At 37.5% G+C, this 17,524-nt stretch overlaps 1 long non-coding RNA gene across 1 annotated transcript; it reads right to left on the minus strand.

The window, feature by feature from the left end:
* Window positions 1-930: 930 nt before the first annotated feature.
* Window positions 931-16,899, minus strand: LOC128546969 (uncharacterized). The gene is made up of 3 exons (XR_008366232.1): window positions 16,795-16,899; window positions 6,382-6,568; window positions 931-1,037 (listed from the first exon to the last, which is right to left on the minus strand). It is a non-coding gene; the product is annotated as an uncharacterized LOC128546969 (long non-coding RNA).
* Window positions 16,900-17,524: the final 625 nt, after the last annotated feature.

Here is a 17,524-nt window from a genome sequence, read left to right on the forward strand (position 1 = left end):
GGAATGGCTGCGTATGGACATTTTTCATTAAATCAAGAGCAATAACTCTAAGGGAAATTGACCAATAAAAAAAAAACAGTATGTTGGTTCATGTTTATTTCAAGTTTCATGAAATTTTACCAGGCAGTTACTGAGAAATGGCTGCGGACGGACGGATGGACAGCGCCATTTCAATACCCACCTCCTGATTTCATTGGTGGGGGATAAAAAGTGCTGAAGTAAGAGTTGACAGTTTTTGTGAAGCTGTCCGCTGCTGGTTATCTATGTCCTGCCAAAGCAGACGTTTAAATACTACAAAAATATTATACTATCTTTTCAAAAAATGCTTTTTAAGAAAATACTGGCTTTCTAGTAATAGTATGCTCAACAATATCTGACCCTTACATGCAAAAGCTTTCCCAAAATTGTAGAAGTTAAAAAAAAAGCAAAATTTTGGCATTATAGAAACTGACTTGAGTGGCTACTTTATTTTATCAAAGACCTGATTCGAGCCTAGATGCATTCAGTACAATAATTTTACTTGACAGAAATAAACTTTCACAAAACTTTTCAAATTATAAAGATACATTATTTTGCCGAAATATCAGCCAGAATTATGAAACCTGTCATGTGACGTCACCTCACGAACTTGAAGATTTAAGCAAAATTTGAAAAACTTTTTTTTTTCTTATCAAAACGTAACTTAACTAGATGGTCCTTTTTTGAAAAAATACACATTCCCATTTCTATATTGATTAAGCAGATTTTTAGGAAAATGGAATATTGAAACATTATGAATGGTGCTGTGTCGACTTGATGTACAAGACATGCATTGTAATAACAGTGCACTGAACTATTTGAAATCACTAACGGACACTAAAAAAGCTATGTTGAAAAAGAGCAACTATTGATTTAGCCAGTCCTGTTTAAATAACTGTTGCACAATACTTACTTCAATTAAAGATATACATGTGCTTGATTGATTCATGGAAGGGGTCTTCATCACAAAGCCATGTTGTTTCATGCTCACAGCCATTGGAATAGAAGTATTCTAATATCTGAAATTGTTAATAAATGGCTTAAATTTAATACTGCATGTATACTGAGTTTTATTTGTTTGTTTGTTTTGGGTTTAAATGCCGTTTTTCAACAGTTATGTAAAGGCGGGCAGTTAATCTAATCAGTGTTCCTGGATTCTGTACCAGTACAAGCCTGTTTTCCGCAAGTAACTGCCAACTTCCCCACATGAATAAGAGATTGATTTCAGACACAATTATCAAATCGTCAGGGAAAACACAAGTCCTGCCCGGGGATCAAACTGACATTACCCTGCAATCCACAGATCTGCGCTCTACCTATAGTGCTAAGCGGACAGGCACTGAGTTTTCTACATTACTCAAGTATTTGCGGATTTTTCGATTGAGTACTTGCTTACTCATTAAAATTGGTTTCCGTAGCTGGAATAGGCGCAATTGGCCGTATTTAGCATTTGTTCACTATTAAGGGAGATAATTTGAAATTATCAGTTGTTTCACCAGGGGTCCTGTAAGCAGTGACATAATGATATAAAACCATTTTTTTATTGTTGAATATAGTTTTCAAGTAGAAAATGCTTTTGTAAAAAAGCGCATGTCTCCCCCAATGCAAAGTCCTATAGGCAAGAAGTCAATAGGGGTCAGGAGCAGAAGTCAAAGAGACACTGATGGTTGGCTGCAATAGGGATTATCTACTTGGCATGTCCAGTCATCCCGCTAAATTTCAACAGTCTTGGCCTAGTGGTTCTCAAGTCACTGTTCAGGCTCCTGTGACCTCAAAATAAATAGGGGTCATCTACTCTGCATGTTCAATCATCCTATTAAGTTTCAACATTGTAGGTCAAGTGGTTCTCAAGTTACTGACCGGAAATGGTTTTCAATGTTCAGGCCCCTGTGACCTTGACCTTTGACGGAGTGACCCCAAAATTGATAGGGGTCATCTACTCTTCATGGCCAATCATCCTATGAAGTTTCAACATTCTGGGTCAAGTGGTTCTCAAGTTATTGATCGGAACTGGTTATCAATGTTCAGGCCTCTGTGACCTTGACCTTTGACGGAGTGACCCCAAAAACAATAGGGGTCATTTACTCTGCATGAACAATCATCCTATGAAGTTTCAACATTCTGGGTCGAGAGGTTCTCAAGTTATTGATTGGAAATGGTTTTCCATGTTCAGGCCCCTGTGGCCTTGACCTTTAACAGAGTGACCCTAAAATCGTTAGGGGTCATCTACTCTGCATGACTAATCATCCTATGAAGTTTCATCATTCTGGGTCAAGTGGTTCTCAAGTTACTGACTGGAAATGTTTTTCAATGTTCAGGCCCCTGTGACCTTGACCTTTAAAGGAGTGACCCCAAAAACAAATAGGGGTCATCTACTCTGCATGACCAATCATCCTATTAAGTTTCAACATTCTGGGTCAAGTGGTTCTCAAGTTACTGACCGGAAATGGTTTTCAATGTTCAGGCCCCTGTGACCTTGACCTTTGACGGAGTGACCCCAAAATCGATAGGGGTCATCTACTCTGCATGCCCAATCATCCTATTAAGATTCAACATTGTAGGTCAAGTGGTTCTCAAGTTACTGACTGGAAATGGTTTTCAATGTTCAGGCCCCTGTGACCTTGACCTTTGACGGAGTGACCCCAAAATCGATAGGGGTCATCTACTCTTCATGGCCAATCATCCTATGAAGTTTCAACATTCTTGGTCAAGTGGTTCTCTAGATATTGATCGGAAATGGTTTTCAATGTTCAGGCCCCTGTGACCTTGACCTTTGACGGAGTGACCCCAAAATCGATAGGGGTCATCTACTCTTCATGGCCAATCATCCTATGAAGTTTCAACATTCTGGGTCAAGTGGTTCTCTAGTTATTGATCGGAAATGGTTTTCAATGTTCAGGCCCCTGTGACCTTGACCTTTGACGGAGTGACCCCAAAATCAATAGGGGTCATCTACTCTTCATGGCCAATCATCCTATGAAGCTTCAACATTCTGGGTCAAGTGGTTCTCTAGTTATTGATCGGAAATGGTTTTCAATGTTCAGGCCCCTGTGACCTTGACCTTTGACAGAGTGACCCCAAAAACAACAGGGGTCGTCTACTCCAGCAGCCCTACAACCCTATGAAGTTTGAAGGTTCTAGGTCAAATGGTTCTCCAGTTATTGCTCGGAAATGAAGTGTGACGTACGGACGGACGGACAGGGCAAAAACAATATGTCTCCTGGGGGAGACATAATAATAACTTTGTGCTAACTGGAAAGCTTGAGAATGTAAACCCAACACAGATGTTAACAGTTTATTGATATAAGGAACATTTCATATCCAGGTAATTACTTTTTTAAATTATAAAGGTTATGTTCTCTATGATGTACTGTTAAAATTTAACATTTGCACACAGTTTGTCACCTTAGTGTTAAAAGTGAAATTCCTTTAAGTCAATGCAGTTATCCACTTCTTGCGCCGAGGTGTGATGTGATTCTAATTGTTTATGATATGTAAGTGGTATTGCAATAAACCATGTTAATTACAATTAACAGTGAACATGATTTCGCAAACAATTATTTTCACATCTAGAGTGTTAACTAGCTATTACTCTGATTTGACCTGGTGACCTTGTTTTTGACCCCACCTGACCCAGATTTGAACTTGATCTAAAATCACCAAGACTAACATTCTGATCAAGTTTCATGAAGATATAGTCATAAATGTGGCCTCTAGAGTGTTAACTAGCTTTTCCTTTCATTTGATAGACACATAACCCAGATTCAATCTTGACCTGAAGATCATCAAGAATAACATTCTAAATATGATTCATGAAGATACAGTCACAAATGTGGCCTCTAGAGTGTTAACAAGCTTTTCCTTTGATTTGACCTTGTGACCTAATTCTTGACCCAATATGACCCAATATCAAACTTGAACAAGATTTTATTGAAGATAATATTCTGACCAAGTTTCATTAAGATTGGGCAAAAATTGTGACCTCTGAAGTGCTAAAAGTCAAATTGTTGACAACAGATAACAACAAACTACAACAACAGACACAGGGCAATCACAAAAGCTCACCTTGAAAATTTTGTGCTCAGGTGAGCTAATAAGAGACTAGGAGCCTTGGTCAATCAATGGGATTACATTTCAAGGAATGCTGCAACCATGATTACCACAGAAATTAGTCCCTGCTAATATCAATGATTTTATAGTAATTATGTGTGAAAAAATTTCTGCTTAAGTCACAAACTATCATAAATCATTAAAGCAACTTTGACCAAATCACTCAAATTCAACATTGTACTGACTGCAGTATCTCACTATGACAGTTCTACTTCAGACTGCAATGGCTTCTCACTGTAACAATTTAGTTCAGAACAACTAGAAAACGCTTTTGTAGAAAAGCACATGTCTCCCCCAATGCATAGTCGTATAGGCAAGAAGTTAAAGAGACACTGACAGTTGGCTGCAATAGGGATCATCTACTTCGCATGTCCAATCATTCCACCAAGTTTTAACATTCTGGGCTTTATGGTTCTCAAGTTATGAATTGGCAATGTTTTTCCATGTTCAGGCCTCTGTGACCTTTCATCGAGTGACCCCTCCCCCCACCCCATATCAACAGGGGTCATCTACTCTAAGTCCTATGACCTTATGGGACTTGAAGGTTCAGTTTCAAATCATTCTCAAGTTATTGCCTGGAAATAGATTTCCATGTTCTGTCCACTGCGACCTTGACCTTTAATAAAGTGGCCGCAAAAACAATAGGGATCATCTACTCTGCATGTCCAATCATCATCCTATAAAGTTTCAACATTCTAGGTCAAGTGGTTCTTAAGTTATTAATTGGAAATGGTTTTCCATGTTATAGCCCTGTAGGGACCCAAAAATCAATAGGGGTCATCTACTCTGCATGACCAATCATCCTATGAAGTTTCAAAATTCTGGGTCAAGTGGTTCTCGAGTTATTGATCGGAAATGGTTTTCCATGTTCAGGCCCCTGTGACCTTTGATGGAGTGACCCCAAAAACAATAGGGGTCGTCTACTTCATAAGCCCTGTCAACCTATGAAGTTTGAAGATTCTAGGCCAAATCTTTCTCCAGTTATTGATCAGAAATGAAGTGTGACGGATGGATGGATGGATGGACGGATGGAAGGATGCAAGGAAGGAAGGACCGACGGAGAGGGCAAAAACAATATGTCTCCCCCAGCGGAAACATGATCAGACCCGATACCTGCCAAGTTATGAACAGTCTAGCCAAAGCCTTGGTCTATTACTAAAAGGCTGCCTAATACTTCCTAAAATTTGTTATGTAGACCTTGTGCAATCTATTACAGACACTGTCACCAGACTTGCACCTTAGTTTTGACCATTACTGATGATGGTCACCAGGTAATATCTATATATAATATGTATATATATCTACCTTCCATTAAAGATGCAGTACAAAGAGGAATTGCAAACCATCCAAACCACTACAATCCCTCACAATTTGAAATCAGTTATATACTTGGCCATGAAATTTTGCAGTTTTGGCGGTCATGAATTTGTTTGCTTGTTTGTTTTGGCTTTAACACCATGTTCCAACAGTATTTCAGTTATGTAACGGCAGGCAGTTAACCCAATCAGTGTTCCTATATTCTGTACCAGTAAAAACCTGTTCTCTGCAAATAACTGCAAACTTCCTAACATGAATCTGAGGTGGAGGACAAATGAGCCGTGCCATGAGAAAACCAACATAGTGGGTATGCGACCAGCATGGATCCAGACCAGCCTGCGCATCCGCGCAGTCTGGTCAGGATCCATGTTGTTCGCTAACAGTTTCTCTAATTGCAATAGACTTTGAAAGCGAACAGCATGGATACTGACCAGACTGCGCGGATCCATGCTGGTCGCAAAGCCATTATGTTTTCAAACACAGTCTTTTATCAAATCATCACAGATTACATCTTGGCCAGGGCTCGAAATTACGACCCCACAATCCATAGATCCTACTGAACTTAGCGGGCAGGCTGTCATGAAATTCAAACATCTACTGATTTCTCACGATCTGATTTCATTGACTAACGTAAACAAGAAACCTACAAATATTAGTGCCCAAACAAACACTGATAATTTCATAGTAGCTCTACTCCATGCTATAAAACAAGACAGAAAAAAAAATTTCCCAAGCGAAAAAGCTTTCATTTTTAACCCTTATCATGCTGGACATGGCTGATTCTACCTTTGCAACAAGTGTAGATCATAATCTGCACTGTTGGCCATTCAGTCTGTATCTTTTTGGTAAGCACCCCTTTTGACAATTAATGGTATTGTCCATATTGAAAGATGGACAAGTTCATTTTAGAAATTCAGCAGGGAAATGTTAACTTACCAGTATAGTTAGAAGGAAGCACAATAACTCTGAGGCTGTACATATGTTGGTGAAATCTGGCTGATGACTTTCTACAGTATTCAGAAGTTTATCAAACCAAGCCATACATCCGTCTTAAGACCATTTTCAGGAGTGACACACATCTCCTCGACAGCACCTCTCCTGGTGAGCCTGCTACCTCACTCACCTGAATAGATATTACTGCTTACAACAAATATCTACAAGAGTTATCTTCAATATTAATTCAGAAATTAAAAATTTAATATAATGTATAATATACTTGAAAGCAATTTCATATAAGCAGTATTTTATCGTTGAATTACTTTGTTGGGTTTTACGTCATATCAACATTAAGGTGGTATTCCAGCATTTGATGGTGGAGGAAAATATAAGGTACCCCTCCATTTATTATTACAGGTACAGGTGAGCACCTGGGTAGAACCACTGACCTTTATGTAAGCTCCACAAATGAACAAGAACTGTCCGTAAGGCAGCGCGCTCCACTATTCGGCGATTAGACAGTAAAAGAAATGTATGTCTAACAGACTTCTACTTTTAAAGGAAGATACACCAAAATATAAAAAGACACTACTACTCAGAGGGGTTAAAGGTCAAGTATGGAAGGGGTAATGATGATGATGGTAAAGATGTATTTTGAGTTTCAATCCATAATATAGTACCAAAGTCATTTCCAGAAAACGAAGTTTGTCAAAACGTTTAAGTATGAAAGGAGCATAATTTGGTTAAAAGTACAAATCACAGTTATGGGAATTGTTACCACACATGCAGATGATGATAATAATGATACATTTTAAGTTTCAAATCATTATCTTATATTGTACTAAAGTTATATCCAGAAAGCAAAGATTGCCAAAAAACTTAAAGTATGAAAGGGGCATAATTCTGTCAAAAATACAATAAGAGTTAAAGGGATTGTAACCACACATGTAGATGATAACAAAGATATATTTTTAATTTCAAGTCATTATCTTTTAATGTACCAAAGGTATGTCTATAAACGAAGCTTTCGAAAAATTAACATGAAAATAATTCCAATTATAACACTTTGGTGATCTTGACCTTTGTTATATGGGGCCCAGCCCCTTCACATACTTTGTTTGTATGCTAGACAATGTTTATGTGAATTTACATTAAGATATTATTGAAGCAATAGTAACATAGATATGACAGAAAAACAAAGATTACTGGAAAACTTCAACCTTAAACGTAGCCTAAGTAGAACACCTTGGTGACCTTGACCTTGGGTATATTGGACCCAGCCCTTGCACATAATTTGTTTGTATGCTAGACAATGTTTATGTGAACTTACAGTAACATATAAGCAATAGTAACAAAGATTTGACAGAAAAACAAAGGTTGCCGAAAAACTTTAACCTTAAAAATAACCTAAGTATAACACCTTGGTGAATTTGACCTTAAAAGTAGCCTAAGTAGAACACCTTGGTGACCTTGACCTTGGGTATATTAGACCCAGCCGCTGCACATACCTTGTATGCTGGATAATGTTTATGTGAAGTTACAGTAAGATATAAGCAATAGTAACAAACAAGAGCTGTCAGTGGAAAGCGTGCTCGACTATTCTCAGTGCTTGATAGTATAATATAAGCTACGAGTAAAACGTTAACATTACAATAAGCATATTCTAAGTCGAAAAGGGGCCATAATTCAGTCAAAATGCTTGATAGAGTTGCCTCCTCCTTTTTACAGACTGGGGTCATGATGGTAAACAAGTATGCAAAATATGAAAGCAGTATCTTAATGGACTTTGAAAATATTTGGGGTGGTACGCAAACTTTAACATTACAATAAGTATAGTCTAAGTCGAAAAGGGGCCATAATTCAGTCAAAATGCTTGATAGAGTTGTCTTCTCCTGTTTACAGAATGGGGTCATGATGGTAAACAAGTATGCAGAATATGAAAGCAATATCTCAATGGACTTTGAAAATATTTGGGGTGGTATGCAAACTTTAACATTTGTGTGACGCTCACGCCAACGCTGGGGCGAGTAGGATAGCTCCCCTATTCTTTAAATATTCGAGCTAAAAAAACAAAGGTTGCTGAAAAACTTTAACCAAGAATTTCGAAGCTCACGCTGATGCCAACGCCGGGACAAGTAGAATAGCCCTCCCTATTCTCTGAATAGTGGAGCTAAAAAATTCTTCACCCCAAGCAATGTATTGAACTAGAGGGGCAAATAATTCAGAGTCAGCCTCCTTAACCACTGGGCCATGGAGGCCCCAAACAGTATTTACTAATTCCATATTTAAATCTCCTTGTAATCTTGTGCAGCACAAATGAAGTTCTAAATTATTTTTTGTGATATATTTTGAATAAGAACTAAAATGTGTCTGTTGGACACAGGGTGCGGCCCCACTGGTACATTTGTCACAAATAAGGGGCAATAATGTGTCTATCTACCGTGCAAGACTGGCAAACTAGCGATCATTATCGGGTTTGAGTTTCAGATTTTCTGGTGCGCCAAAGGCCCACCGACGCGAAATCTGGTGCGCCATTCATATTTTTTTCGCGCCAATGGCGCAAAAACGCAGTCTCAGCAGAACTCTGTAAGTGGTATAGCCTCAACAAACATTTTATGAAAAGGATTCATTATTCTAGGCCATATACTTTTTGAACTATGAGCATCACAAAAAAAATCCAATATTTTGGCTATTTCAAGGGCTGTAACTCTGAAATAAGTGCTAAGATTCCCAAGAAGAATGCCAAGTTTGCAAGGTAACATCATGATAAAGATTCATCAAACACTTTTTGAGCTAGTCACATTATTAGGTAAAAATGCATATTTTTGACTATTTCAGGGGCTATAATTTAATAAGAGGGCCATGATGGCCCTATATCGCTCACCTGATTACGACTATTTAAGATGAGTACTGAAATCTGTTTCAAACATAATACATGTGGTCCAAATCTTTTTGCTATAGCTTTAAAAACAAGAAAGTAGGTCAGGGCTAAGAACATTAAAGATTAGTATTGAAATCTTTATCGGAAGTTTTTGACATGGTCCAAATTTCTATGCTGTTAAGATGGGTGTGCAAAACTGTATATGTCATCCAAATTTCAAGGCTGTATCTCAAAAAACAACAAGAGCTGTCGGATGACAGCGCGCTCCACTATTCGAAGAATTGATTGAAGAATGAGGTCAAAATATTACCAAAGATATTCAAACAAAAGAAAACAAGAGGGCCATCATGGCCCTATATCGCTCACCTGAGTACCATTGCTCTAAATGATCAGATCAAGTTTTGACAAAGATCACATAGGCATACACATAAAATATCATCAGGATAAACATTTTGTTGTAACAGTCCCTTTTGACCTATGGGTCACATACTAGTCAGGGCCAATTTCAATATCAAGTTTGAGTATCCTACGCTCAAATGCTGCATTTTGTACTAGCATGACTATTTCTTACCCTGGAAGACTTAATAACATTTAAAACCAATCTCATTAGATTCTGCCGAGGTATATTCATTTACATGAAATAAAGGGAGGTAATCTGTCATATATTCAGCCAAAAGTTATCTACCTTGATTGTCCGAGACAATCTGATTGCATAAATGACATTTCAAATCAGAACCTTCATTGGTTACCGAGATAAATCCATTTTAATTTGAAATAAAGGGAGGCAATTTGACATAAAATCAGTCCATAGTTATCTACCCTGATTGTTTCAGTCCAACTAATGACAATAATGAAATTTCAAATGAGTCCTATAAATACTTACTGAGATAAATCCATTTTTATTGAAATCAGGGGAGGTAATTAACGATATATTAGAAAAGTATTCATATTGATAAACGTTCAATCAATAGTTATCTAACATGACTATTTCTTACTATGGAAATCACAAATAACATTTCAAACCAACCTCATTAGAAGCTGCTATGTATATTCGTTTACATAAAAAATAAAGGGATGTAATTTGTATAAATTCAGTCAATATGTATCTTCAATGACTGCCAAAGTCAATCTGACAGCATAAATGAAATTTCCAATCAGTATCTTCATTAGTTATGGAGATATACCCATTTTAATTTGAAACAAGAGCTGTCCGTCAGACAGTCAAGCTCGACTATTCCAAATATTGTCCCAGAGGCAGGAAAATATTACCTAAAAAGGTTAAATATCAAAAGAGTTTTAAGTTCAGAAGGGGGAATAATTTGACCAAAATGCATATCAGTTATGGGACTTGCTGCTATCAACTAGTTTTATAACCCCTAAGGCACATGTGAAGTTTCAAATCAATATCTGCATTAGTTTTGGAGATAGAAACTCGCATGTAAAACTTTAACCAGAATTTTCAAAGTCCAAAAGGGGGCATAATTTGCCCAAAATACATGCCAGAGTTATGGAACTTGATCCAGTGAGGTTAGTAATTGATCTAGAAAAAGAAAAAATAAGTTTCAAATCTATATGCCTTTTAGTAATAGCTGTATGTACTTGCACGCAAAACTTTAACCAGAATTTGCTAAGTCCAAAAGGGGGCATAATTTGGCCAAAATGAAGGTCAGAGTTATGGAACTTGCTGCTATCAACTAGTTTTATAACCCTGAAGACACATGTGAAGTTTCAAATCAATATCTGCATTAGTTTTGGAGATAATAACTTGCATGTAAAACTTTAACCAAAATTTTTTAAGTCTAAAAGGGGGCATAATTTGCTAAAAATACATGTCAGAGTTATGGAACTTGACCCAGTGAGGTTGGTAATTGATCTAGAAAAAGAAAAAACAAGAAACGCGGCAATGCCACGAAACCAGGTTTTCAACACTTTTCATAAGAATAAACAAGAGTGCCAGAATGTCACAATATACGCCCGTCACAGCAAATTTCTTTACTCTAGCACCTGTATTTGCAGATGTAATTTTAATTTTGTGGTTGTTTAATAATCATTGTAATTCTTTTGCTTTTTCTAAGTCCACAAAAAAAGAGATACCACAGAAAAGTGGTCTTGGTTTTTCCCTACGGTCAATTATAAAAAAGTTACAATATAAGTTATTTATAGTAACAACTAAGGGAAATTAATCTTTAAAAAAAAAAAAAAATTGTAAGTCCACACAGAAATCCTTACCAGGTAGAGATTGGTCAAAATACACCTCAAAATTGGATGTAACATGCATGTTGTACTACAGAAAAGTGGTCTCGATTTTTCCCTACGTCTAGTAATGAAAAAGTTACAATATAAGCTATTTATAGTAACAACAAAGGGAAGTAATTCTAAAGAAGGAACTGCGCAAGACACTTCGTCTCATGATGGTGTATAATTGTGCCAAGTTACATCAAAATCCCTCTATGCATGAAGAAGATATGCTCCGGACAAAGTTTTCATTCTTGTATCCTTTGACCTCTAAGTGTGACCTTGACCTTAGACCTAGGGACCTGGTTCTTGCGCATGACACTCCGTCTCATGATGGTGAACAATTGTGCCAACTTTCATCAAAATCCCTCCATGCATGTAGAAGATATGCTAACCCTAACCCTAACCTAACCCTAACCCTAATTTTAGTAACAATGACCTTGACCTTGATCCCAGAAACCCCAAAATCAATCCCAAGCTACAACTTTATATAAGTTTTCTATACACTAAGTTTCATCATGATAGCTCATTCCTAAGTTAAGTTATTGACCGGAAACCCTTTTTCTATTTTAAGTAACAGTGACCTTGACCTTGACCCCAGAAACCCCAAAATCAATCCCAGCCTTTGTCTTGATATAAGCTACATACATACCAAGTTTTATTCAAATATCTTTACCGAAACAAAAGTTATTGACCGGAAACCCTTTTTATATTTTAAGTAATAGTGACCTTGACCTTGACCCCAGAAACCCCAAAATCAATCCCAGCCTTTGTCTTGATATAAGCTACATACATACCAAGTTTTATTCAAATATCTTTACTGAAACAAAAGTTATTGACCGGAAACACCAGTTTGACGCCGCCGCCGCCGCCACCACCGCCGCCCGCCCGCCCAACCGACATCTACCCCAATCTAATAACTCAGGTTTTCAACGAAAACCTGGTTAATAAGTTTCAAATCTATATGCCTTTTAGAAATAGCTGTATGTACTTGCATGCAAAACTTTAACCAGAACTTTCTAAGTCCAAAAGGGGGCATAATTTGGCCAAAATGAAAGTCAGAGTTATGGGACTTGCTGCTATCAACTAGTTTTATAACCCCGAAGACACGTGTGAAGTTTCAAATCAATATCTGCATTAGTTTTGGAGATAGTAACTTGCATGTAAAAATTTAACCAAAATTTTCTAAGTCCAAAAGGGGGCATAATTTGCTCAAAATACATGTCAGAGTTATGGGACTTGTCCCAGAGAGGTTGGTTATTGACCTAGAAAAAGAAAAAATAAGTTTCAAAGCTATATGCCTTTAATTGATGGCTGTATGTACTTGCATGCAAAAACTTAACCAAGGTGTGACGCCGACGCCGACGCCGACGCCAGGGTGAGTAGAATAGCTAGACTATTCTTTGAATAGTCGAGCTAATAAAGGGGGGTAATTTAACATAAAATCAGACCATTGTTATCTTTCCTGATTGTCTCAGTCCAACTAAAGGCAATAATGAAATTTCAAATGAGTCCTAAAAGTACTTACTGATATAAATCCATTTTGATAACAAAATAGCTAATTTTGGCCCTTTCAGGGGCCATAACTCTGGAACCCATTAAGGGATCTGGCCGGTTCAAGAAAGGAACCAAGATCTTATGTTGACACAAGTTTTGTTCAAGTTTGATTAAATTCAAATCATAAATGAGGCTGCTATTGTGCGGACAAGGTCAAAATTGCTAATTCTGGTCCTATCAGGGGCCATAACTCCAGAACCCATAACGGAATCTGGCCAGTTCAAGAAAGGAACCAATATCTTGTGGTGAAACAAGTTGTGTGCAAGACTGGTTAAAGTCAAATCATAAATGAAGCTGCCATTGTGCAAACAAGGTCAAAATAGCTAATTTTGGCCCTTTCAGGGTCCATAACTCTGGAACCCATTAAGGGATCTGGCTGGTTCAAGAAAGGAACCAAGATCTTATGGTGATACAAGTTGTGTGCAAGTTTAGTAACAAGAGGACCATGATGGTCCTGAATCGCTCACCTCTTCCCACATGACCCAGTTGATAAACATTCAGACTTTCATACAGATCCCATGAAAAATATGGCCTCTAGAGAGGTCACGTTTTTTCATTATTTGACCTACTGACCTACTTTTTGAAGGCATATGACACACTTTGACCGCACATGACCCTGTTTCGAACTTGACCTAGATATCATCAAGATGAACATTCAGACCAACTTTCATACAGATCCCATAAAAAATATGGCCTTTAGAGAGGTCACAAGGTTTTTCTATTATTTGACCTACTGACCTAGTTTTTGATGGCATGTGACCCAGTTTCGAACTTGACCTAGATATCATCAAGATAAACATTCAGACCAACTTTCATACAGATCCCATGAAAAATATAGCCTCTAGAGAGGTCCCAAGGTTTTTCTATTATTTGACCTACTGACCTAGTTTTTGAAGGCACGTGACCCACTTTCAAACTTGACCTAGATATCATCAAGGTGAACATTCTGACCAATTTTCATGAAGATCTCGTGAAATATATGGCCTCTTCTAGAGAGGTCACAAGGTTTTTCTATTTTTAGACCTACTGACCTAGTTTTTGATGGCACGTGACCCAGTTTCAAACTTGACCTAGATATCATCAAGATGAACATTCAGACCAACTTTCATACAGACCCCATGAAAAATATGGCCTCTAGAGAGGTCACAAGGTTTTTCTATTATTTGACCTACTGACCTAGTTTTTGTTGGCACGTGACCCAGTTTCGAACTTGATCTAGATATCATCAAGGTGAACGTTCTGACCAATTTTCATGAAGATCCTGTGAAATATATGGCCTCTAGAGAGGTCACAAGGTTTTTCTATTTTTAGACCTACTGACCTAGTTTTTGAATGCACGTGACCCAGTTTCAAACTTGACCTAGATATCATCAAGATGAACATTCTGACCAACTTTCATAAAGATCCCACAAAAAATGTGACCTCTAGAGATGTCACAAGGAAAAGTTTACGCACGGACGGACGGACGGACGGACAGACGAACGGACGCTGCGTGATCACAAAAGCTCACCTTGTCACTATGTGACAGGTGAGCTAAAAATTAAATCATAAATAAAGCTGCTATTGTGCAGACAAGATCAAAATAGCTAATTTTGGCCCTTCAGGGGCCATAACTCTGGAACCCATACTGGGATCTGGCCAGTTCAAGAAAGGAACCGAGATCTTATGGTGATACAAGTTGTGTGCAAGTTTGGTTAAAATAAAATCATAAATGAAACCACTATCGTGCAGACAAGAAATTGTTGACGGACGGACGCACGGACGCACAATGGACAAAGGGTGATCACAAAAGCTCACCTTGTCACTATGTGACAGGTGAGCTAAAAATGATTAGACAAACAATTTTCCTGTATTTGTGGATTTCGATAAGTCTTGCACTAAATGGCAATGTGTGAACCAATTTCAAAGTCCAAAAAGGGCCATAATTCAGCCAAAATAGTTGTCAAAGTTATGTACTCTTGCCTACAGATTGAAATCATGATGATAAACAAGTGTTCAAAGATTAAAAGCAATATGTCAAATAGTTTTGACAAAACGTGGACTTGTATGAAAACAGAACAAATTTCCAAGTCCAAAAAGGGTCATAATTCAGCCAAAATAGATGACAGAGTTATGTACTCTTTCCTACAGATAGAGACTATTATACTGAACATGTGATAAAAGTTTAAAAGCCATAATTATGTCAAACACTTTACACAAAATATTAATTGGTACGAAAAATTTAACCCAGATTTCTAAGTCAAAAGGGGCCATAATTCAGCCAAAATTCTTGATGGAGTTATGTACTCTTGCCTATAACTGGACATGGTGATGGTAAACAGGTGTTGAAAGTTTCAAAGCTTTATCTCAAAAGACTTTGTCAAAATATGAACTGGTACGAAAAACTTAACCCAGATTTCTAAGTCAAAAGGGGCCATAATTCAGCCAAAATCCTTGATGGAGTTATGTACTCTTACCTATAACTGGACATGGTGATGGTTAACAGGTGTTGAAAGTTTCAAAGCTTTATCTCAAAAGACTTTGTCAAAATATGAACTGGTACGAAAAACTTAACCAAGATTTCTAAGTCAAAAAGGGCCATAATTCAGCCAAAATCCTTGATGGAGTTATGTGCTATTGCCTATAAATGGTCATGGTGATGGTTAACAAGTGTTGAAAGTTTCAAAGCTTTATCTCAAAAGACTTTGTCAAAATGTGGACTGGTAGGAAAAACTTAACCAAGGTGTGACGCCGACACCGACGCCATGGTGAGTAGGATAGCACTACTTATTCTTCAAATAGTCGAGCTTAAAATGTAGGTCAGAAGGTCAAGGTCGCAGTCAACCCTAATTTCTTGGGGTCATGAGGTAATTATAATTAAACAGTCTAGGAAATATGATCAGATAATTTTTGAAGTATATTTTCCTATATAACTGATACACAGTGACCTCCAGGCGGGGCCTCTTTTCACCTCAGGGCATAATTTGAACAATTTTGTTAGAGAACCACTAAGCATTGCTATATACAAAATATCAAAGGCTTGCACCTTGAACTTTCAGACAAGAACTTTTTTAGTTCCTATATAATGTAAAACTTGGGGCCCACAGACAGGGCCTCTTTTCACCCCCAGGGGCATAATTTGAACAATTATGGTAGAAGACTGCTAAGCAATGCAACATACCAAATATCAAATGCCTTGGCCTTTCAGTTTCAGGCAAGAAGATTTTTAAAGTTTCTTTCCTATATAAGTCTATGTAAAACTTGCGACCCCCTGGGTGGGGCCTCTATTCACCTAAGGGGCATAATTTGAATAATCTTGGTGAAGGACCACTAGGCAATGCCATATATCAAATATCAAAAGCCTAGGCCTTGCAGTTTTAAACAAAAAGATTTTTAAAGTTTTTCCTATATAAGTCTATGTAAAAATTGGTAGGAGGTGTGCAAGTTTATATCATGATAAAGACTCATGCAAGGTTTCATCAATTTATATCAAATACTTTTTGGGATAGGCGTGTCACGAACTTCGGACGGAGGCACGGACAGACAAGACACCCACCACTATGAGTAATCTTGAGCAAGATGCTTTATTTTTCTGACAACTGCTCTTCTGAGTATTTTAATTTGTCAGTTCTAAAATCTGATCACAATATAAAGTATTCTTTACCTGCTATTTTTGCTAGCAAAACATTTTCAATTTTCCAACAAATTATATATCAAGAACACTATAATCTATACAGGTAATATATCATAAACTATGTTACCTGGCAGGCTAACTTCTGCAGGAAATTCACAACCCCATCACAGTACTGTTTCTCTACAGGTTAACCACTCTTTGTTCACTTTTTAGCTTGACCTGGGCTTCCTACAGCACCAGAAGAGTATCTGGCCTTTTTCACCTCCCCTGGCTGGTCAACTGAGCCAGTCTTCTTCATAGACCCTGGAGTGGCATCACCTGATCCCTGTAACACATTCAAGCAAAATTTAATACCTGCTGTAAAAAACACTAAAAATCACTTTACAGATATAGTTTTACATATTAAACAAGAGGGTAATGATTACCCTGGATCGCTCACCTGAGTAGTATGAGCTACGTTTCAAATATCAAATTGATGCTAAAATATTAAGGAAGTAGGTCAGTGGGTCACATTTATGGTCACTGAAAGTCAGTTTTAAAATGGGTGTGCTAAATTGTACATGTCATCCAAATCTTAAAAAACAAGAAAGTAGGTCCGTAGGTAAAGGTCAAAGTCAGTGACCCGTAATCACTTGGGGTCATCAGGTAGTTATAATTAAACAGTCTAGGAAGTTTGATCTGATCATTTTTGAAGTATTTTTCCTATATAATGGATATAACAACAGCATGCCCATTCATTTTTAAAGTTAAGGGTACATGCACCCCCTGCCTTTTCAAAATAGGGGTATACATCAAATTTGGGGGTACACATATGGCAGATCAGAATTTTTTCTATTTAAAGACGCTTGCTACAGTTT

This window comes from Mercenaria mercenaria, chromosome 11, assembly GCF_021730395.1.
Source record: "Mercenaria mercenaria strain notata chromosome 11, MADL_Memer_1, whole genome shotgun sequence".
In the NCBI taxonomy this organism is placed as follows: Eukaryota; Metazoa; Mollusca; class Bivalvia; order Venerida; family Veneridae; genus Mercenaria; species Mercenaria mercenaria.